Source organism: Castor canadensis, chromosome 16, assembly GCF_047511655.1.
Source record: "Castor canadensis chromosome 16, mCasCan1.hap1v2, whole genome shotgun sequence".
Lineage (NCBI taxonomy): Eukaryota > Metazoa > Chordata > Mammalia > Rodentia > Castoridae > Castor > Castor canadensis.
Window position 1 is genome coordinate 72,376,963 of NC_133401.1, and position 24,103 is coordinate 72,401,065.

A 24,103-nucleotide genomic window follows, 5' to 3' on the forward strand; every position below is an offset into this window, starting at 1 on the left:
AAATATATGAGGTATTAAGGATATGGTTTTTTTTCAAAATACATAAAGGGTTAAAAAATACTTTTAGATAAAAAAGAGGATAAAGACCAGCTCCCCAGAGGATACAAAATAAATTGTCACAAAGATACAGAGTAAATTGTCATAAAATGATACAGCTTGTAGATGGTATATAACTAGTTAAAGTTAACTAAAATCCAGTTACATTAAAGGTTTTATAACTTCAAAGTTTAATGTACTGATGTTAAACTAAAATTTAATTCTCTAAGCTCATAACAACAAGGCTACCTTAAAAATATTATATTGGTCTAGATAACATTTACAAAAATTGTCTTATAATTGTTTTGTTTTGTCAAGGTAACTCAAAATTTTTGATACTCCAGGTTAATCCATAAATTTATCAAGATAACAAGAGTTTATTAAAACACAGAGAGACAAGAGGCATCTGAACACAGGGAGTACTGCTGCACTGATATGAGGGTTAAGACATATTTACTTATGTAAAGCCAAAGTGCACCTTCCAGATAGGATAAAAATAAATAAATAAGTACGTAAAAACTCCAAGAGGAGCACTACACTAGAAGTCAAAATCTCCAGTTTTTATTAGACATAACAGAGTGGAGATGTTAGTCCTACTCCTTCCACATGGCAGGTGGAGGAAATTTTTCCCTGAGATGACCAGATTGGGGCTGTTATTTTAGGGGGGGTTCCATTGACTGCAGGTGATGGGATTCTGCTATATGTCAAGAGCCATCTGTTAATGTCAACAATCTGGGATATGATTTCTTATCAACATCTGAGCCATGGTTCTTGGCCACTATGTTTCCTAACTTCACACTTAGTCCCCATAAATATTTACCTGTGTTCTCTGGTGATTTTTGTCAGGGTTTTAACTACTAAGGTAACTGAGTCATGTTCATTTAAGAGTTGGTTTATGTTGGGGTTAACAATGAGGACAGCCATGTTAGGACTAGACCCCCCCCCCCTTGCAGCTGGCTCACCTTTGTCATCCTGGATATATGCCACGGACAGCTGGGCAGACAGTGACTTTCCTGGTACTTTTCCACTAGCCCCCTATGTCTAGCCCAAGCCTGTATATGGCAATGGGCTCTTGCTGTCTTGCTGGGGTCCCCCTCCACAAGGCTCCTGCCTAAATAATAAACCCTGTACCAGTGTTTCAGCTGTCTCTGTGCCTATTCCATGCCTCTTATTTTCTAACAGTTATGTAAAACTTTCTAGATGACCTCATGGTTAAACAACTGTTGTCTTAGATGATTCTAATACAGTTTGTACCCTATGCTAGTTTGTGACTGGGCTGTTTGGGTTTGCTAAAACTGTTCTTTCCCCCTACAACTGATAAAAATCTAAAGTTTTACTTCAAGAGCAACAACTAAATTAATATGTGTATTAACCTCTATAGAGTTGTGATGCTGTTGCTGGTTCCTGTGTATTAAGTATATTTGTATTTTCAAGTATATCAAGTCTTCTACAATACAAAATTTAGATAAACATGGTAACAAAAAGCTAGTGGTACTGATGTACTGTTCTGTTGGTTGCTAAATTGTCCATCAAAATTTTAACCATGGCTCTTTTAAGTTTTTGTCATTTCAGTTCTGATCCTCCTGGGACATTTATAATCAAGTCCATAAAAATGACTAATGAGTGCCTATGTGTCAACCAAGGTAACTACTTAGACATCTGCTTTTGTTAGATTTTGTTTTGTATTGTCCTTGTCTAAAAGTGCACTGCCTAAGAGCCATTCCTTCTAAAGCCTCTTTGTTGCTTAAATTTGGCCAAAAGGGTCTAGTTGGCACTGACTCCCACCTGATCTGCTCATTATTCCCTCCCAACGTGGGACTGAAACCAAACAAACAGAATCCAGGAAAAAGCAGCCAATCAAGAAAGATCTTCAGTCTGCAGCCATACCACCCTGAATGCACCCGATCTTGTCTATCTTGGAAGCTAAACAGGGTCAGGCCTGGTTAGTACTTGGATGGAAGACAGATCTTCAGAAGAGACTGTTCAGAGACTAACAATTTGGAGACAAAGAGGGGAATGCCATCAAAGTTCCAATGGAGTCATTGGTGCCAGACCTCTCAAAGATAACCAAGGCTGAGAGGATTAAAGAAATGGTTCTTATGCATGTGTGGCTATCTGACATTAAAGCTTTTCCAGACACAAACTCACATTTTTAGACAGGGTCTTCTACTTAAATAGAGACAAAATAACTATTTTTACCAGATCTAAACATGTCCTTTAATACTTAAAGATGGTGCTTTTAACTTTAAAAAAAAAGTTTTCTTGGACATATATACTGACAGTATATTGTTGCCAAGGTAATTCTACTCAGTTAAAAAAAAAAAAGGAGAGATATGATATATAAAAAATTAAAAAGAAACTACTCCAACCCAGTTGTATGGGTCCCCATCTAGTAATGTTGGCAGCTCTTAGGACTGTTGAAGTTACAGGAGTCACTCCCGGGACTCATCACTCCTGGATAAAAGGACAGCCGCCCCTGCAGAGCCCAACGTCTGACAGGCTCTCCATGATTCAACTAATACCCCTCAGATTAAGGTTCCAGAGAACTTCACAACAGCATGCCATCACTGTTGAGATCTCCAGCTCTGCCCCAGCCACATCCTGGAAGCTGGTTGGTCAATGCACGGCAGAAGCCTGAGGATTCATTCACCAGGACACAGTTGTATCCTCTTCTCTGTCACCCATACCTTATCCTGCTGATTAGCATTGTGCAATCTGTTTACATGAGGACTGGCTGTCACTGCTCCCCAAGATTGAAATGTAAGCCAGAGATTACTGCTGGCCTTCTGTTACCTCCTCATAGTAGGAAGCCTTACTGCTGTTTGGTGTCGTCTGTAGCCCAGACTCCAGTCTCAGGCATGAGGTCTCTGATGTGTTATTGCCTTCTGACTCTGCTACATTTTGAAGTTGTCCAATTGGGAGGCTGGGATGACTGCTCGGCCTGCATAAGGCCGCCTTCCTTCCAGGGAAAACTGAGGTATGCCTTCACCTTTTATCAGTATCTGTCACCCATGTGCAGCATATCAATCTCTGAATGCACCAGGAGAGGGATGATTTACTATAAAGAAAGCTGATAGCCTAACTGGGTTACAAAAAAGCAAAGGCATTATAGGGCATATGGATTGCTGGGAGAAAGACAGGGACACCTTAAAGTCATAAAACAGTGGAGGAAATAAACCTCCTTGTGCCACCCTACCCTTCTACCCCACTCCCATATCAGTTTACTAAAGGGAGAGCCACAGATCTAGAGAGGCCACCCAGAGGTGATTACCTAGGTGGACCTGGGCCAATAAAAGACATTGATCTGCCACCACCATGACTCCCGTTAAGGCTTCCTTCTAGGACAGGAAACCTTAACTTGGAATCTCAACTGTACAGCTACTGCCATTCGATGTACAGTTGACAGACTATGGTGCACCAGCCTGGGATTCTTCCTTGTCTGAGGGACCCTTGCTTACCAGTACTTGCCAGCTGACTGGAAGGGCATTTGCACATTAGCATTCCTCACCCCAGATAAACATAGCGCCTAACAATCAGACACCCCCACCTTTAATGGCTCATGTGCGGTTGAAGAGAGCTACCCAATTCGTACCTTTATTAATCGGACTGGGGATAATGACTGGGAAAGGAACAGGCATAGGAGGGACTGCCTCATCAGCCGCCTACTATAATCAATTATCTGTGGACCTAACAAATGACATAGAACAAGTGGCTAGGTCTATAGTGACCATGCAGGACCAGCTAAACTCTCTAGCATCAGTGATCCTCCAAAACGAGAGTGGGTTGGATTTACTCACTGCCAAGAAGAAGGGCTTTGACTTTTCTTAAACACAAAGTGTTGTTTTATGTAAAGCAGATAGAAAGTCAGAGATACAGCTGACTCCATTATCTGGCCTCTCCTTATGCTTCCATTGGCACTTGTGTTTGGTATGTGCCTTCTTAACGCCATAACTAACTTCATTAGCTCACAATTGGAGGTGATAAAGTTACAGCTCCTGGTAACACAATATAGGTCTTTGGGACAAAAAAAACCTTATAAGATTTCTAAAGTCTAGTGTTGATGCTTGTCCACAAGTGGAAAAAGCATCAAAAGGGGGGAATGAAGAGGAAGATAGCCTTGAAACAGGGTTGTAAAACAGGGTAAACTGTCAATTAAAAGCTGTAACCTTGGACAGAGCTGTGAGGAATTGCCCATTAGAGCCATGCAAAAGTTTGGGACCAAGATGAAAGGCACCATGCAGAGATAAGCACCCATTCCTGCCTTCCTTTGTCTCTACTTGTAAATAAACTTTCCAAAGCAGGGCTCCCCCCTGCTGCTCTTATCTAAACCTTAGGTCTCTAACCCACTACTAGCCCTACTTTATGGGAGAGCACATTCCTTGTAACCTGATACCCTGCACTGCCTTTTAAATATTCTGTGAATCCTTTGTTGGGGCTCAGACACTAGTACACGTCTGGGCCCACTAGCGTAAAAATTAAAATCTGAGTTCTCCACTCCTCCGAGTGTTGCTTGGTTTCTCCTCTGACAATATTGCCACAACAATACAAGGGTGAAAATACAAAGATTGATTTGTCTAAACTGTTGTTTATCAACAATAGTTGAACAAGTTTTGGAAATGTTTCTAATTTTGACCTATTAAAATAAAACTGTGGCAAACAATCTTACATCTTTCCCTTGTAGCACATTAATAAAGCTTTATGAAAAAGATATTTCTAGGAGTAGGATTTCTAGATCATAGGTTATCTATGCAATGCAATTTAAATAAATATTGTCCAATTTTCCAAAGTAGTTGTATCAATTTGCACTCCTGCCAGTGAAATTCGAGAGTTTCCCTTGTTCTAAATCCTTACCAGTAGTTAAAATTGTCAGGTTAAATCATTTTAGCTAGTTTTTAAGATGTATACAATATTTTTTGTGTTTTGCATTACCCGGAAGGCTGTGTTCATTTTCATGTGTCTAGTAACTATTTGGATAGTTTCTTTGGTGAAATGACTGCTTACTTCTTTTCCCAACTTTTGTAAAATTAAATTTTCTCTTCTGTTCTTTTTATTAATTCATTAGACTTTTATATTCTGGATAAAAACTCTTTATTGTTTATATGCATCGCAAATACCTTCTCATAGTCTGTACCCTGTATTTCCATCCTCTTAATGATGTGTTTTGATGAACAGTTGCCCTTAGTTTTGATGTAACCAAATTTATTAAATATTTTTGTGGTAGCAATGTGCTTTCTTTAAAAGTCTTCTACTCTAAGCACATGCAGATTCCCCCACATTTTCTTCTCAAGGTTTTAATGTTTCACCTCTCACATTTACATCTACAGCCTATCTAAAATTGATTTTTTTGGGATGAGGTATAAGTTGGGATCAGGTTTCCTTATTTCTCCATGGATATCCAATTGTCCCATCTCTATACATTACAAAAGCCATCATTACTGTAGCACTTAACAGTGCCCCTGTGTGAGCCTAGGCTTTCTTGAATGAAGAGCCTTGAGGCAAAGGTTTGCCTGGAGGTTGTATATTTGACAAAAAGCAAAGTACAAGACCAGGGCCATGCAACAAGAGAGCAGAGAAAGCCAATGTAGGATGTATAATCAAATTGGCCACTCCTACAGTTTGCCAGTCCTCATTTCCTTTTAAGGAGTCTCAGGAAATAGAATTCAGACCTCTCTCTGTGGATAACAGAAAGGAATATTTCTCTATTGGGTCTGCCACTGGCTCTAGCTGGCTCTACAGGTTTTAATTGTAGTTAACTCACTACACTTTCAGGTTATGAATGTGTGGGTTGAATGTGGGTACCTCATGCACTGGCATTAGAAAAGTTCAAGGGCAGGAAGAAAGGTATGCATTGTGAGAAGAAAACCAGATGCAGCGTGGGTGCACATGTGCAATGCTGGTTGAAGCCAACAGGACTTTTGCAGTAGGAGGTTGGAGAAATAGGTGGCTCCTGGAGGATTTTGATGATGTTCACATGTTGGTCATGGTATTTACCTAAGTTTGAATCAGTACCACACTTATGAAGATTGTAGGTCTGTGCTAAGTTTTTGTACCCCATGGAGCTTGTTCTCCAGTGTTGTTCTTCATGAGAATTTTAACTAATGTTGACCCTTTGCATTTCTGTGTACATTCTAGAGCCAGCTAGTCAAATCCCACAAACAAATCCTTTGGGATTTTGATTAAAATTACCTTGAATCTGTAGGTGAGTTTAATAAAATTGCTATCTTTATAACATTGCAATTTCCATAAAATAGTTGTGCTTCTTTGCTTGTTCTACATAATGCTTGTGAACTTGGCTCCAAAGAAATCTTGTACTTCTTTTGTTAGATACACTTCTAGATATTTTGGCTTTGGTTTTTTTATGCTGGGGATCAAAGCAACTGTGCATACACTCTGCCACTGAGCAATGCCCCCACCCCTATTTCTAGTTGTTTTTTTATTTTTTAATTTTCTAACTTTGTTTCTAATACACAGAAACAAATGAATTTTTAAATTCAGGAGTATTGCAAAAAACGCAGAGGTTTGTTGTTATAATTTATATGTAGATAATTTTATATTTTCTGTGTATGCAATCACAACATTCATGAATAATGACAGTGTTGTTTCTTCCTTTCCAGTCTCTGCCTGATTTCAACCTCTTTCTCATTTTTACCTGCAAAATATGGAGTAGAAGGATGACAGTGGGCATTCTTCTGAGCTCCTGGTCTCTTTGGGAGACTTTCAATATTTAACTTTTATGCTGTTGTAAGATTTTATACAGATAATCTTTTTTTGATAAAGGAAGTTGCATTTCTGTTCTTAGGTTTTTACTAAGTCATAATTGTATTAGTGATTTTATTGAATATGTTTTTCACAACTGTTAAAATATTTACATATTTTTCTGCTTCCTGTTAGTATGATGAATTAAACTTTTTTAAAAATTTTCCTACTTTGGAGTTATTTTTGTTATAGAAGAGAAGATTTAAGTGTTGGGAAGATGGCACAGACTGTTCCATATGCTGTCACCAGCTTCCTGTATTGTTGACATTTTATAACAACCATAGTATATTTATCAAAATTACAATTGGATATTTTTAATTAAACCAAAATTGTGTTAGTGGAATAGATCTCAATTTGGTTATAATTTTAATCTGTTTAATATATTTCTGAATATGTCAGGAATATGTTATATATGCATATATAAATGCAAGTGTATTATGTATAAGGTATATATAAAATCAAAATATAGAAATGCAAATATATATATGCAAGATTTGCTTCAATTTTCATTTCTTATACGAGTGTTCTAGCCAAGTTATTGGTTTTATTTGTAATCAAGTACAACTGGGAATTTTCCCTTTTTTCTGTTTTGGAAGAGTTGGTAAAGGATTAGTATATTTCTTTAAAAAAATTTTTAATGGACCAAATGGCGGGTTCATTATATTTCCATAGATGAATCTAATGTAATTTGGTCATATTCACCTCCTCTCTTATCCTTTCCCCTACCCTTTATCTTGTATATATCCCTAAAAGCCTCCTTTTCTACACTCATCTCTTTTTTACCACCTTGGTTCCACATGTGAGAAAAAACATGTGATTCTCATCTTTCTGAGTTGGGCTCATTTTACACATTTCATTCTTCTTTATGGTTGAATAAAGTTCCATTGTGTACATATACTACATTTTCTTTATTCATTTATCTGTTCATGGGTACCTAGCTGACTCCATAACTTGGCTATTGTAAATAGAACAGCAATAATCATGAGTGTGCAGGTAGCTTCACAGTAAGTAGACTTTAATTATTTTGGATATATACCTAGAAGTAGTAGGGCTGACTTATATGGAAATTATATTTTAATTTTTTGAGAACCCCCCTACTGATTTCCATAGTGGCTGGACTAATTTATAGCCCCACTAATAGTATATAAATGTTTCTTTCCCTTTGTTCTCCTCACCAATATTTGTTGTTTTTTGTTTCCTTGATAATAGCCATTCTGATTGGTGTTGACATTTCCTGACAGCTAAAGATGCTAAACATTTTCCCATGTGTTTATTGGCTGTTTGCAGCTTCTCATTTGAAAGTTGTGTGTTCAGTTCATTTGCCCATTTGTTGACTGGCTTATGTATTCTTTGGTGTTTAATTTTTTCATGTTGCTGATTTTTACTGAGTCAAGTTTTTAGTCAGTACACGAACTGTGCTTAGGCTTACAGTAGCTATTGTTCCCCTCAGTCATCAGGTTTTAAATCCCTCTATGTATACCTTACAATTAGGATAAGGGATATTGGCTATGTGGTTTTTGTGAAGGTCTTCCCCATCATCAGTTTCTGGTCTCTCTTTGGCACTTTTCCTCAGAAGGGGTTTCTTTCCACTTGTGGTCCCCTTTATCCTCTTCCCTCTTCCAGGACTTTCTATTGTTGCTTGCTACAGGATGCCTGTTGGTGAGGGTTGGTACTGATTAAGTTTCAGTGTTTGGCAGGTACTGTGTCTACATGTTGCTTGTTGTGGCCTTCTCAAAGCACCTGCTCATTCCCCAACTTTAGTTCTGGGCTCAGCTGTATTCCTGCTTCTGTGGGTAAAGGAATTTCTTGTTGTTGTTTTCTTCTCTTGGTGTCAGTGGGATTTCACTTGAGTCCTGGGGATCAGGGCATTGTTTATGCCCACCCCTTCCCCAAGCTTTGTCGAGGAATTTAGGAAGAAGGGTCAAGGCAGTCTTCATCCTTTTCCTGTTGTGGCTGCTGTTTCCCTTCCAAAGGACCTTATCAGGTGGAATGTTCTCTCAGGATTTCCATGAGTCTTCTGAGCATGCCCAGTAGATCTGTACAGAAGAACTACTAGTATATCATGAGAACTCTACCTCTATTTGCATCCTCAAGTAGCTATGCACATACTCACCAGCCCACACTTGGCCTTTCCCAACCCATGAACTAACTATCTTAGCTGAACTCTTTTTATTGGTGTATGTCTATGTCTATCCCAGGTAAGCAAATGCTTGCAGCTGGAAAACTGTTGTCTCTCCTTAGATTTTGGACTTGTGATTGTTCTGTGACTTCAGTTCTCAAATAGTTTCAAGTAAAACCATTAACTTAGGATTTTCTAAGTTTTGTGTTGTAATTGTAAGGCATGAATGCCTTTTTCAGCTTTCTATATCTCAAGCAGACTGAGAGTCATTGAGGCACTTAAATCTCTAGATTGATATCTTTCTTCAGTTTTAGAAAATCCACAGCCATCACCAATTTGAATACTTCTTTGTTTTTCTCTCTCCTTTTTATGGGATTCCAATAAGTATACCATGTAGAGTTTCTCACTATGTTCTTTTTATGTTTTACACTCTCTTCTGTATTTCAATACTTTTAACTTTCTGTCCATTATTCTAGTGTCTTTTGATCAATCATTTAAACAATTTTTCTTTTGAGATAATTCCTAAAATTCTCCATCACATTCTCTATTAAACTGAACCACCCAATGTCTTAATTTTATTGATTGCTTTTTTTGTTTTTTAACTCTGGGGATTCAAATTGGCCATGTTATTCTCTCCTAAAATAGTTTACCATGCTTTGGCAAAAGTTTCAAGTTCATGTTTCAGTCTCAAGTTCATGTTTTCTCCATCAACATCATAATCATGGTTGTTTATGGTTTAGATATGGATATATAATTATCTGAAGTACCTGTCAATCTATTTCTCATCTCTTGATCTTATTCCGGTTGACTTATGTCTTCACTCTTTGGTATGCCTTTATTATGTGTTGGACATTGCATTTGAAATTGTATTTGCAGAAATAACATGAGGTTAAGATGACATTATTTTACTACCAAAAGATTTCAATTTGCTCTTCCAATGTCTCTAGCATTAGCACTCTGGAAACTCCTTAAACTTGTGCTGGCAAGAGAAATTCTAGATTGTAGGCCAAGTCCATAGGAGTGCTACTTTATTTTTAATTTCCCCTTGCTCCCAGGAAGTAGCCCGTTGTGTAATCAGTTCCATGCATAAATAGTTTATTAGGTGCTGGATCTTTTGCCAGATCTTGGATTACATTTTTGTCTCCCTAACTCCAAAGTGCTCTTCATTTTTTCAGTTGCCTCTTCAAGGTAGAAAAATGCACTATGGCCACATACAAGGGCTGGGATCAACTTTCTGGATTTGTATCACATCTTTTAGTGTTGCCTTTTTAGAGATCATTCCACACAATGTTGTTAGCTCATTCTAAGATATCCTTCAGAAGATGTCTTTTGTAATTCTGCAGAGTTGTTAGTTATATAGAAGTATGAGGGTTGATTTAAATGACCAAGTCTGCTTCTACCGAATGCAGACATTTGTAATTCATTGCATATATATACATGGTAGGTTTTAATATCCCTACTTTACAGGAACCACTCTGACTGCAAAATTTTTTTAGGCCAGGCATGGTGGCTTACACTGTAATCCTAGCTACTCAGTAGGTGGAGGTAGGGATGATCATGGTTTGAGGCCAGCCCAGGCAAAATGTTCACAAGACCCCATCTCAACCAATAGCTGGGTGTGGTGGTGTGTGTCTGTCACCCTTCCTAGATTGGGAGTTGTCCAGGTCTTCCCAGGCATAAATGCAAGACCATGTTTGAAAAATAACAAAAACTGGGTGTGGTTCAAGTATAGAGGGCATGCCTGGCAAGCACATGACCCCAAGTTCATACCCAAGTACAAAACAAAAAGGAATTACTTTTGATATTATGTGAATTCTTTCATATTCTCTATAATGTTTGTATACTATGTTGAAAAGCATTTGGGGACCCATCGAATATGGAGAGAATGAGTGCTATTTAGGGATCATTTAGTAAAATATGCCGAATATTATGTTATATTTTTAAAACAAAATTGTATGGAGTGAGTATAGTAGTAGTTTGGGTGATTTTTCCTCAATAAATATATTGTGTCTCCTATCTTATACACAGCCCATCTTATTTTTCACATTGTTTGTTCCATAGAGAAAATATTGGTTCTTTTCTCTGTTTATGTTGCCTTATGTAATACTTTTTAAAGCATGTATATCTTTTGACACCTATCACAGTCTTGTAAGGGAAACAAGATGGAATACTTTTATTATCTATGAGAAAAAAATTGAGAGGGTCTACTTCCTTTGCTCAGAGTTACACAGCTAGTATTGGGCAGGTTTACAAATCTGCTCCAAGCTGGCTGTGGGTGCACTTGCCTGTAACCATAGTATTTAGCAGGCAGTTACAAGGCGATCAGACGTTCCAGCCAGAGCTACATAGTGAGACCCTGCCTCAAATTTTTAAAAAATTAAAAAATAAATTCAAAAATCTGTTGCAGCGATAGTTTTATTTTCTACTAAATGAATGAATGTCATAGTTTTTGTAGCCAGGATGTTGAGTTCCATTTCCCACTGATAAGTATAATTTCTGTGTGATTTGCAATGTTATATGGAGGTGAAGATGCCAGACTCTGGAGGCTAATGTTCGGATCTCTGCATTGTCACTAATCAGCCACCAGAATTTGGATAGTTTATATATCCATATCATTCCTCACAACATTTATCTGAAAAACTTAGATTAAAAAGTACTTAACCCAGGGGCGCTTCATGGCATACCTCTATAATCCCAGCTACTCAGCAAGTGGAGGCAGGAGGGGGAAGCGGAAGGGAAAAAAAAAGAAGGGGAAGAGGAAGGGACAGGAGGCAGGAGGGTCATGAGTTCAAGGTTAGCCAGGGAAAACTTAGTGAGTCCCTATCTCAAAAACAAAAACAAGAGAGCCAGGGGTATGGCTCAAGTGGTAGAGCACTTGCCTAGCATGCAAGAGGTCCTGGGTTCGATCCCCAGTCTCTAGGACTGCAAACAAAAATCCTCAGAGACTTAACCCAGTTTTTATGAGAACTAAATGGAACACTGCATGTAGTATATGGGGTATAATAAGTTCTTAACTAATAGTAATTGTTACAATTGCTATTTTACTTGTTTCTACTAAAGACGGTTTATGTTATGGTTTTATTATGGACCAGATTTTGCTTTTTTAAATTTGGAACCAATAGATTCTTTTCTTTGACCTTATTGATACAATGCCACGAAGCTCAAATTTTTCTTTGGCTTCTTTCCTATTTTTGATTGTCCTTTGTGGAAAATAGAAACCATGTTAAGTACAGATCTCCAGACTATTGACCACTGTTTTTGCTTCCAAGGAGTCTTGTGCTACATTTTCATTTTAAAGTTAGAACATTTTGGATACTGTGATTTGGCAGATCTAGAGGAAAAACAAAGCCTGAACATTAATACATTGAGTGGGCTGATTTATTTCACTTCTCATTAAACATTTTTTCCTCTTTTTAAAAAACCAACTTAATTTCTGGCGAGGCTCTAGGAATGATGCACTTACTAGATAATTCATTCATGTTTGAATACTTCAACCATTTTAATATTAGAAAGAGAAAAGAAGTAATCCTATGGGGAGGTGTGGAGAAAAATTCTCTGTTATTTAGGACTTAAGAATGTTGATTTTGGGAAAGAAAGGGTAAGGCCCATTTATACTTCACAAATAAAAAAGGGCATTAGTAAAACTGAGAAAGATATGGCACATTCTGACTTTTGAAACATTCATATGACCTTAAGGAAAGTCAAAGAATTTCAATGTGGCAGACAGACGTTAACATGGCTCGTGGTGTTTATGTCCTTGTATGATTTCTTCCCATTGAGTATGGAATGGACATATGACATGCTTCTATCCAACATCCCAAAGGTGATGGTGTATGTCACTCCTGTGAGCACATCCCGTACATTGCACATGTGACCGACTGGTACTCCTGTGATCATGTTACACTGAAGAAGCAAACTGCCTTAAGCTCTACAGCCAAAATTAAAAAAAAAAAAAAGACAAAACCAACAAAATTCTTTCAACAAGTTGAATGAGTCTTCCATTCCCAATGTCAACAGACTTCCTCTTATATTTCTTCAAACAGATCTAATTTTTTCTTAATAGTCTCTAAATCATAAAGAATTTTTGTGTATGATATGAAATAATTTAACTTTCCTTTTTCCAAGTGGAAAAGTTTATTTATTAAGCAGTCTTGCTTAAGATTTATGAAGCCTGAGTTTTCATATTGAAAGTTGTCAAATGCTTTCCTTCATTTCTGGATTATAACCTCCGTTGATTTATTTGTCTACCCATATACTTGTACTCTATTGCTCATTGTTATTTTTTTATGGAAATTTTGTTTGTATTTCATTATAATGGTCTTAAATTTTAAAGATTAATTCAGAGAAGATATTTATATCTACGCTATTGATGCTTCCCATTCATAAACCTGATTATTTCTCCATTTATTCATAAAATTCTAAACACCTTTCTACAGTATATTTCTCAATTTTTATAGTTTACTATTACTACTAATATAAATGGCAATAGTTTTCTTAGCCTCCCTCTAATACGGTATACAGAAATAGTTACCTATTTTTGTAGCTGATTCTATATCCAGCATTCCTGTGAATTAAGTTATACATTATGGTAGGTTGATTTTTTAAGGAGATTTTTCTATGTATGCAACTAATTAGCAAATGATGAATTCTAATCTTTATAACAATGTCTGCTCTGTCTTATATAATTGGCTAAGATCTTCTTATTCTGTAAAATAATTACAGAAAATATAGTGGGAATATTTGTCTTATTTCTGAATTTAATGGAAATTCTTTTAGATTTTCACCAATATTATATTAATTAGAATAAGAAATTTTCTTGCTATTATTTGGTTAGAAAGACTTTTATTAGGGCAGTGTTATTAAGAATGTTATTAAGAATATTTGGTAAAATCTTTTATTATGAAAACATGTGACTAGGAATGCTATCTAATGTTTTTGCTGCTTATACTGGGATGACCATATGTTTTCAGTCATTAACTTGTCAGTATGGTGATTTTTTGATGTTCTAATATTGAAACAGTATTGCATTCTTGAGATAAAACCTACCCAGAAATGATTCCTTGTACTCAAAACACTGCTGGATTTGGGTAATAGATATTTTATTGGAGGAATTTTGTATCTATGTTTATAGGTTAGGTAGTTCAGTGATTCTCTTTCTGATACTAACTCATTCTACTTTTTTTATTATTAAAAATGTCAGTCTCACAAACTGAGTTAGTTGCTTCTTTGAATCAATTTATATCACTTACAAATTAAATGTTCTCTGGACAATTGTCAAGTCCCTTTCTAAACTGTCTGGGTCTGAACTCTTCAGAAGAGAGGAATTTCAGGAAAATTTCTAATGGTTTGAAGTGGCTTGCTCTGCCATTATTAAAGGAAATCCCATTTTTATGTACATTTTTTCCACCAAGAATAAAGAAAATTGCTTCATTGTGAACCTCCAAATCTACATATAAAAATGGGATCAATAGAGGGTTTATGGGATGATCTGTGTGTATTCAGAGAACTGTGTTTCACATTGGGCAACTTTTCTCTCCTCCCATAAGTGGGTTCTGTCAATTGACCTCAACCCAAATGTCCCTTCTATCATTCCTGGCCTTCAAATCAATAACCAGAGCTATGATTTAGTGTGCCTACTTCAGCCTTTATATGTGTAATGATATTCATATGGGGACACTTTTTATTATTTGCCTTTTACATGAGAAGAGAAAAGATGACAGGAAAAATGAAATCATTTGGCTAAGGCTACAGGGTTAAGAAAGCTTGGAGGATGGTGAAGCCATATGTATCTGCTTCATTCCATCATGGTTGGCATTCCAGAAATGTTTGCTGTTTCCCTTTAATCCTTGCCTTACACTGAGTCTCCAACTGAAGAATTCTTTGTCAAACCAATTTTCCCTTATGTTTAGTTTGATTTTATCAACTCCACTTGTAATCATTTTGGCAAAAGCAATGCTAATATTTCCATGCCATTCCTGCTTCTTTTACCTCCTCCTCAAGTTACCTGTATATAGTCTTTTGTAACTTTGGCTGGATTTATTAATACAGCCTCAACCAATGCATTTAAATGAATAAAGGACACAATCAACTTTTTCTCTTAATCTCTATCAACTGATCATAAGATTGAGTAGCTTTTTAGTCAAAACAGCCACAGGCTAGTTTTACTGTTTTGTTTTTCCAGTAGGCCTCTGCTTTAGCTCACCTGAGAGGCAAAACTAGTTGGGTGGAGAAAATCACTGTCATTGTATCAGAGTGACTTGATTGTGAATCCTAGCATCACTATTAATTTATCTATTTATGCAGCACTGGGGTTTGAATTGAGGGTCTCATGCTTGCTAGGCAGGCACTCTGACATTTGATCCAGGCCCCAAACCTTTTTTGCTTTTGTTATTTTTCAGGTAGGTTCCAGCATTTTTGTCCAGCGCCATCCTCAGACTGTGACCTTCATATCCACGGCCTCCCAAGTAGCTGGGATCACAGGTGTGTATCACTATGTCCAGTTTACTGATTGAGATGAGATTTCATTGACTTTTTGCCCAAACTGGCCTCAAACTGTGACCATCCTATTCTCTGCTTCCCAGTTAGCAGGGATCATAGATGTGGGGTGCCATGCCTGGCTCTAGCTTTATTATTTTTAATGGGGGTGGTCAAAGGAACTTAGAAAATTGCTCAATATCTATAAGCTAAGGTACTATCTGATGTAATCTCCCTTTTCCTTTCTGTTTTTATTTTTTTTGAGCTATGACTTACATACCATAATATTCACCTTAAAATGTGCAATCCAGTGACTTTTAATGTATTCATAAAATTGTGCAATTCTTACCACTAATTCTGTAACATTTTCTTCACCTCACAAAGAAACTATGTACCTGTTAGCAGTCACTTTTCACTCTTCCCTCCCCCAGCCCTTGGTAACCTCCATTCTAGTTTCTGTACCCATTATGGACTTCCCTAGGTACCTCGTATGAATGGAATCATATCACATTTGCCTATTTATGACTGATTTATTTTGCTTAACATATGTCCTCAAGATAATCTATGTTGTAGCATATATCAACACTATTTCATTCCTTTCTATGGCTCAGTAGCACTGCATTGTATGAATATACCACATTTGGTTATCTATTCATCAGAGGATGATCATTTGTGTTTTCCTTTGACACTGTTATATACATTGCTGCTAAGGGCATTCATATATAAGTTTTTGTGGGAATATACATTTTCATTTCTTCTGAGTACAAACATAGGAGTAGAATTACTGGATTGTGTGGTAAATCTGTTTAAGTTTGGGAGGAATGGCTAGATTGTTTTTCATGGAAGTCATACCACTTTATTTTCCCACCAATAATATAAGATTCCAATTTCCTCATATCCTCACCAACACTTGTCATTTTCCTTCTTCTTCTCTTTGTGCACGTCAAGTGGCACCTTGTTTTTGTTTTCATTTGCATTTCCCTAATGAGTAATGATGGTGAACATCTTTTCATGTGCTCATTGGCTACTTATATATCTTCTTTGGAGAATATCTATTTAAATCCTTTGACAATTTTTAATTTGTATTGTTTGCTTTTTTATTGCTAAGTTGTAAGAATTAATGTGTATTCTGAATACTAGTCCCTAATCAAATATACGATTGGCAGATATTTTTTCCTAGAAATTGGTTGTATTTTTACTTTCTTGATAACTGACACATTTAGAGGCAGTCTTACTTAATCTTATAGAATCTTTGTGATGTAAGCCCTGTCTCATTCTCAGCCCCATCTTTTTTTTTTAATTTTATTATTCATATGTGCATACAAGGCTTGGGTCATTTCTCCCCCCTGCCCCCACCCTCTCCCTTACCACCCACTCTGCCCCTCCCTCTCCCCCCACCCCCTCAATACCCAGTAGAAACTATTTTGCCCTTATTTCTAATTTTGTTGTAGAGAGAGTATAAGCAATAATAGGAAGGAACAAGGGTTTTTGCTGGTTGAGATAAGGATAGCTATACAGGGAGTTGACTCACATTGATTTCCTGTGCATGTGTGTTACCTTCTAGGTTAATTCTTTTTGATCTCACCTTTTCTGTAGTTCCTGGTCCCCTTTTCCTATTGGCCTCAGTTGCTTTTAAGGTATCTGCTTTAGTTTCTCTGCATTAAGGGCAACAAATGCTAGCTAATTTTTTAGGTGTCTTACCTATCCTCATCCCTCCCTTGTGTGTTCTCGCTTTTATCATGTGCTCAAAGTCCAATCCCCTTGTTGTGTTTGCCCTTGATCTAATGTCCACATATGAGGAAGAACATACGATTTTTGGTCTTTTGGGCCAGGCTAACCTCACTCAGAATGATGTTCTCCAATTCCATCCATTTACCAGCGAATGATAACATTTCGTTCTTCTTCATGGCTGCATAAAATTCCATTGTGTATAGATACCACATTTTCTTAATCCATTCGTCAGTGGTGGGGCATCTTGGCTGTTTCCATAACTTGGCTATTGTGAATAGTGCTGCAATAAACATGGGTGTTCTCAGCCCCATCTTAAAGCTGAGAAAGCAGAATTGGAAAAGTCACATAGTTTGTTCAAAGCCATACTGCCAGTAGAAGTCAGATTCAAACCTACTCTTTGGCTCAAAACTCAGGAACTTGTTTACCATCTCTCCTGCCTCCTTGTAAGGTAACAATGCAAGACGTGTTCCAATGCAGTGCATGAATCGTGACTAACCACGAGGTATAGACACTAGTATGGATTCAGATGAGATATAGTCTACTAGTAGTTGGAAAAATTGAGGGAAGCTTCAGGGAATAAGAATTTCAAAAGAGTAACTAAAGTGGAGCATGGAGGATCCTCAAGCAGATCTATTGTTAGTAAGGGCCTTGAATTTGGAACATAAAGCTGTTTCAAAGAACAATAATTACATCACTGGGGCTACAGTGAGGATATTTAGGTGGCAGTGGTAGCCAAGAGTAGAAAAGCAATTTAATGTTAGATAATGGAGGATCCAGGGGTTATTACCTTTTTTTCTGTAAACAGTCAATGGGAAACCAATGAAGGTTTTCAAATTGTAGAGTTTCAGGGCAATTAGTTTGACAAAGGAAATGAATAGAGAGAGGACTGGAAGAAGATGACATTGTTGGAAACTGAAGGCAGATTTATTGTAAAATGATAAAAGTCAGGTAGAAATGGTAGGGATGAAAATGGAAAAGTAGAAATCGACACAGGAAACATTTCATTGAGAAATTTACAAGTCATGATGCATTACTACAGGTATGAAAGAATGTACAAGTTATATGTGAAGTAATAATAATAAAACTACTACCTGACATTGAATGAGTATTTTTTACTTGTTGGGGGAAAGAGAAACACTGTGGACAATTACTCTTGATGAATGTGTAGGGATTTAGTTGGAAAGTCATCCAAGGTGGAAAAAAGGTTATGCTAAGTGTTTGAATGTATTACCTTATCATCCCCGCAACAACCATCTTTTATAGATGGAAAAACCTTGGCTCTGGGAGGTCCAGCAACTTGGTCAAAGCTGCATTGCTGGTAAGATAGGAAGTGAGAATTCAAATCTAGGCTTGTTATAATACAATGTAAAGAATCAATGGAAATTCTGAGTTTTTAATCTTGAATAACTGGAAGAATACTAAAATCACTAGCTAAAATAAAGTTCAGGCACTTAAGAGGAAAAAAGGTATTTTGTCTTTGGTAATATATGAAGATGAACAATTTACTTGAAATCACCCAAATCAAAAGAATAGAGAGAAGAAGGCTGGGTGTGGTGATACAGGCTTGTAATATCAGTACTTAGGAGGCTGAGGCAGGAGGATTCCAAGTTCAAGGCTAGCCTGGTCTACATAGTAAGACTCTGTCTAATAAATTCCCCTAAAGAAAGAAAAAGGAGGCAGAGGAAGCCCCTTTATTCCAGAATCATGAGCTGAAACAAATCTCTTTCCTCTGTAAGTTTCCCAGTCTTTGGTATTCTGTTATAGCAACAGAAAATAGACAAAGATAAGCAATCTTACAGGTTTTTGATTTATCAGCCCAGCAATGTAAATCACATTATTACTGCACTTAGAAGCAGTAAAACTCATCCTTCTTTTGGAAGTGTTGGGTCATTCTTCTACCCCTAAAATCACACCAATTGGGTGAACACTCCTGAGCTTACACTGACAATCAGGTTCTATAAATTTTTGTGAGTTTGACAGGAATTTTGGTGGCAAAATTGGAGTAGTATAATCTTTAATGAAAATATCCAACATTTCTTGTGGATGTACTATGTGCCTGGCATTTTTCTAAGTGTTTTATATGTATTAACTTTAATTTAATTCTCCCAGCCACCCTAGAATGAGGTGCTATTACAAGTGCAGAAATGGAGACCCAGAGATGGAAGTAACTCAAAATAGTGGTGGTGGTAGTTTCAGAACTGAAATGCAGGTAGGTAGTTTCACTCTGATATTGGTGCTCTTAGAGTTGACATTTGACTGCCTTAATATTTTGTTATGCTTTAGGATTTCCCAAAGCATTTTTTTTATTTCTTAGATTTACCAAATAACCACATGTAAAAGGCTTGCACATTTTAGCAGTGTGGAAACTGAAGCATAGGAAAGTGAACATTGTGTTACCAGTGAGTAAGTGATCAAATACAAAGTGATGTCCAGGTGTCACTCTGGGATTGTGTGCCTTGCCTTAGGAGAGGATATAAGATATGAGGGGTCCAGACTAGAAATTCGAGATGCTGTGACACATCTGTCACTCACTGGTTACATGAAGATAGCTTGCTTGGCCAATCTGGTTCTTGGTTTTCCTCTTGTAAAATGAAGGAATGGAATTTAATGATAGTCAAAAACCAGTGAAATCCAGAATAAAAACAACACATGACAATTTGAAGGTTTCCAATAACCATAGTAAAAAAAAAAAAGTAAAAAGCCACTAGGTGAACTTAAATTTGATTTTATATAATTTAACCCAATATATCTAATGTATGATCATTTCAACATGGAATCAACATACAGATTATTGCAATTTTTGCACTATGTCTTTAAATATTGTATGGGTTTCACACACACAGCACATCTCAATTTAGACTAGTCACATTTCAAGTGCTCAGTAGCCACACATGTCTAGAGGCTACCTTACTGGACAATCAGATATATATTTTAAGCTAAGTAGCATGAAGTCTCTTCCCCAAAGATAGGTAGCTAGAGGCATCGCAGCCCAGCAGCAGATGCTGCTGAGATATTTGCCTTCCCATCTGCTTTTCATGATCTCTTCTTCTCAGGCTCTGAGGCATCTGCGTGCCTCAAGTAAGTAGAGTGGGAAATTATGAATGATGGCCTTCTCCTTACAGCCCGAGCCCCTCATCGTCAGAGCTCATGAAGCCCACACAACAAGGGAATCATCTTTCCAGGCTGACAGCTCTGGGACGATGACACTTGTGGTAAATTAAGCAGAATGCTGATGAAAAATGAAGTGTGGTCACAATCTAGCCATACTAGCAGTTGGCACAGTCTACTGTGGCCCTTGACAAATGCATTCTCGTTTTGTCCTTTCCACGGTGCTCGAGTACTGGATCATCTGTTATCCTGCATGCTACGTCTGAGGAGACAAATAAAATGAAATGGAACTCACACGATCACCAGCAAGGGAGATTTACTAGACACCATCATGGTTTGTCTGGGAGAGGAAGTCCCCTTGTGAGAGAGCATGCTTGTTAAAAATGTTTTTACAGTGAATATGGACTTTTTTCACAGTTCAGAAACAGAGGCCAATCTTAGAAGAGTAGAGAGAGAATAGAATTTCTCTTTCATTAGTCAGGCAGGCCAACTAAACCAGCACATCTATTTAAAAACCTAAATGACAAGTAAATTCTGAATAATTATTCCATGCCCATTGATAGAGGTCCTAGAGATGTTACCAGTCTACTTCTGAGACTTTGTATAGTGCAATTGGTCCATGGTCTGTGACTCCTAGGATGATTCTATAAAAATAAAAAGACATTAATATCCATAAACAAAAATTAGCACTAGTGAATGCAATAAAAAAAATCAACCTAGTATAGCAATCCTTTCTGGTCAGGAATTGGTTTGGGAAGTGTACCTATTTGCAAATGTGATGGAGTTATGTGAATTTGACATTGCGTTATAGCCCTGGGAGGAATCTTAATGATTGTCTAGTTCACAGCAATCAGAAATGCGCTATTGCATGCTTCTCTCCATGGCAGATGCTACTAATCAGTCCTTCCTCCTACGAAGCCTGAATATGGCCTGGGAATTTTTTTACTGAGGAGTTCCAGGCAGCAGATACAAAGTAGTCAGTATTATCAAGGTGAGCCTGTTTCCTTCCCCCTTGTCCAGTCCAACCTTCTTACCTCACCCATCAGGAACATAGACTCAGAGAATTAAGCTGTTTCCTGTAATCAGGAAATATGGAGGGAGGGAGACTGGAATATAGGCATGATTTCTAAGCCCTAGAACTGTCTTCTTGCCACTTCCTTCCCCCTGTGGATGCTTTGATTTAGAGGAAAGTTCCACTTGTTGTGCAGAACTCTGTTGTTTGGAAGTACCTATCACTGGTTCCCAGATCTTTACAGTTACAAATACTAAATTCTATAGGGTCTCATCCACATGACAGCACTTTAGATTCTTCAGAATGTCTCTTAAGCCCCATCCCAGAGGCTTCCATTACACTAGCATTCTTTTTATGCTATGGTCATTGTTCTTGTCCCTGATCTGGTCATTTTCTGATCCATCTGCACAGGTTAGAGTGTGTCTAACTCTCTTGGAGGGTATTATCTAGGAATGACACATGCCCCTGTGTGGACCAACCATTGCAGGATCACACACTATCCCAGCAGAATATGAACATTTGAAGAGTCTTGAATGAGATGCTCCAGACTGTGGTTATTGACATGGTCACTACAAGTTTTGGTCATACCAAAGGTCTTTGACCTTTATTGCTTTTTTATGTATCAATTGTTTTAAAACATCTATATTTTCTTATATAAATTTACTTTAAAAAGGCACTTTTATTACTACAGAACATACTTGACATAAATAGAAGGCAGCTTTGAAAATGAACACAATGAATGTGGGTAATGTTATTCACTTCTAGCTAAATGCTGTGTTACCTGCCAAAGTCCCTTGTTTGAAAGGGGAGGATACAGGTGTCAGGGAATTGTTAAAAACATACTAGTATCAAATTAAGACTTTATAATATTCACAAGAATGCAAAGGAAAATGATAAAAGAATCATTTTTTCCCTTTGTGATTCACTGTCGATTAAAAATGTGCCCACACAACCTAATGACACCACCTGTGCCACCTCCTGCTCACATCTCTCATGGATAGCCAGAGTTGTATATCCTACTTTCTGAAAAGTGTGGAAAAATATGTCTATCACTGAATTTCCTCTCAGCTGTCTGAAGAACCAGTGTCTTCCTTTCAAACTCAGGTGGGTTGTTCTCTCCAGGAGCCAACAGGCTTTTCTCTGTGTGGCTCCCAAGGCTTGCCCTTCACTCCTCAGCTTTGTTAGTTTAATTCTGTGTAATAAATAAGATTGTTTCCCACATTCAGTGAAAGTCCTCTGGAATAGTACCTAGTATCCTTATGAGTCATGTATTTTTCTCCTTGATGATTTCTAGGCTCTTTTCTGCCCAAAGTGATCTCCAAAAGAAAATTGAAGAACTCTCACATCTCAAGAAAAACAAAGGCATCACTACTTTCATAGGTGCAGAAGTCCTGTAACTGAAATCAGTCATATTTCTTAAGTCATTTGAGATGTGCAGAGGAGCAGCCCTGACAAGGTCCCTTTCCCTGCATTTGTCATCTGAAGTCCCACCAGGTGAGATATAGTTAATAGCATAGGGTTCTGAAGTCAGATTCCCTAGATTTGAGCCATGGCCATGCAACATTGAGAAAATCTGTTGATGTCTCAGCCAAAATGGGGATGACATCAATGTGTCATAGGGTTTTTGTGGGTATCACATGAGTTAATTCACGGAAGCCATATGGAAAACAGGTTGTAAACATGTAGCACTCGTTCAATGAGTGTTAACAATAACAATGACCATCATGGTATATTATTCAAAAACATATTTCTTGTTTCTATTGTTTTAGATTGGGATTGCAGATGAAAGTATAGAAAATATGTTTTCTAAGAAAGGAATACAGAACTAAAAACATTGTATTCAAAAGAAAAAGTTCAAATGGCTAATAAATACACGAAGAAATGTATTTTATTGCAGTATCCGTAGCAATAAAAAATGCAAATAAAGATTACACTGAGATTCTAGCTAATGATTGTCAGAATGTCTATCATGAAGAAAACAAACAACAACAAATGCTGGTGAGGATGTGGGGTAGAGGGGAAGGAACCCTTCTATAGTGTTGGAGGTAATGTAAATTATTGCAGCCACTGTGGAAAGCAGTATGAATGTTTCAAAGAATAGTGGGCATACATTGAGACATCCATTTGAATATCAACTTAAATATTAATAATAACAGAACTATAAAATAGGTACAGTGGGGGTACAAGTAGGAGGGGGGATGGTGAATGAAGGACATTAAGGGGACAGTATATGGTTGATGGACTTCATATATCTATATGAAATAGAACTGAGAAACCTCTTGCAATTGCTTTAAGTGCATCTGAGAGGGGGTTGTGGCAGAGAGATGATGGGGCAATGTAATTAATGTACAATATAAATCTAATCCAAATTGTCACTATGAATCCCCCCATATAACAAACATATCCTGATAAAAATTTTATGATAACAAAGCAAAAAAGAAACCAGTAAAAATAGAACTACAATATGATCCTTCATACCACTATTGAGCATCTATCTAAAGGAATACAAATCAACATACAAGAAAGATATCTGAACCTCCATGTTTACAGCAGCATTATTTATAATAGCCAAGATATGGAACCAGACTGGATATCCAACAACCAACGACTGGATAAAAAAGAATGTGGTACATATATGTGATGGAGTATTATTGATCCATAAAGAAGAATGAAATTATGTAATCTGCAGGAAAATGGATGGAACTGATGACTGGTTGAAGCATGCCTACACTTGGCAGACATTGTACCCCAACTCTTCCCCAACTCCCAGAAAGCTGGCAAAAGTGAACCTCTTACACGTGTATTACAGTTTGAAAATCTCCCAGGGTCAAAGGTGGCTCCGATACTTTTATCTTTGGATTTCCTTC

At 37.3% G+C, this 24,103-nt stretch overlaps 1 non-coding gene across 1 annotated transcript; it reads left to right on the top strand.

The window, feature by feature from the left end:
- Positions 1 to 11,757: 11,757 nt before the first annotated feature.
- On the top strand, positions 11,758 to 11,832 carry Trnaa-agc (transfer RNA alanine (anticodon AGC)). Its single transcript has one exon. It is a non-coding gene; the product is annotated as a tRNA-Ala (tRNA).
- The last annotated feature ends 12,271 nt before the right edge of the window (positions 11,833 to 24,103 follow it).